Source organism: Octopus bimaculoides, chromosome 17 (genome assembly GCF_001194135.2).
Source record: "Octopus bimaculoides isolate UCB-OBI-ISO-001 chromosome 17, ASM119413v2, whole genome shotgun sequence".
Classification (NCBI taxonomy): domain Eukaryota; kingdom Metazoa; phylum Mollusca; class Cephalopoda; order Octopoda; family Octopodidae; genus Octopus; species Octopus bimaculoides.
The window spans coordinates 40,861,851-40,862,439 of NC_068997.1; the positions used below are offsets into that span (position 1 = coordinate 40,861,851).

Genomic DNA, 589 nt, shown 5'->3' on the forward strand with positions numbered 1-589 from the left:
ATAATGATGATGGTGATGATGATGGTGATGATAATGATGATGGTGATGATTACGATGATGATGATGATGGTAATCATGGTCGTGGTCGTGGTGATGTCGACGACGATAGTTATGATTTTAATATTCATGAAGGTGATGGCGAAGAAGAAGAAGAAGAAGAAGAAGAAGAAGAAGAAGAAGAAGAAAGAAAAGAGGAGGAAAAAGAGGAGGACGATGTAAAGTAGGATAATGAGGAGGGTGGTGATGATGATAATGATGAGGATGATTATGATTATGATCATAACGTTAAACGTTAAATATGGCAGTGATGATGATGATGATGATGGAGAGGAGGAGGAGGAGGGAGAAGAAGAGGACGACGACGATGATGACGTTGACGACGATGTTGATGATTCTGATGATGATGATATTCACTAGCTAATAAAAAAAAATGAGAATAGAAAAAGCAGAACGTGGTTGGAAAGGATGATGGTCACCAAATCATTCACTTGCAGACGATGGTGGTGGTGGTGGCGGCGGTGGTGGTGGTGGCGGCAGCGATGATGGTGACTACGATGATGATGATGATGATGATGATAATGATGATGAT

At 40.9% G+C, this 589-nt stretch overlaps 1 long non-coding RNA gene across 1 annotated transcript in view; it reads right to left on the reverse strand.

Moving 5' to 3' along the window:
- LOC106867425 (uncharacterized) overlaps nt 1–589 on the reverse strand; it is a 142,640-nt gene that overhangs the window by 22,420 nt on the left and 119,631 nt on the right. The window lies entirely within an intron of this gene.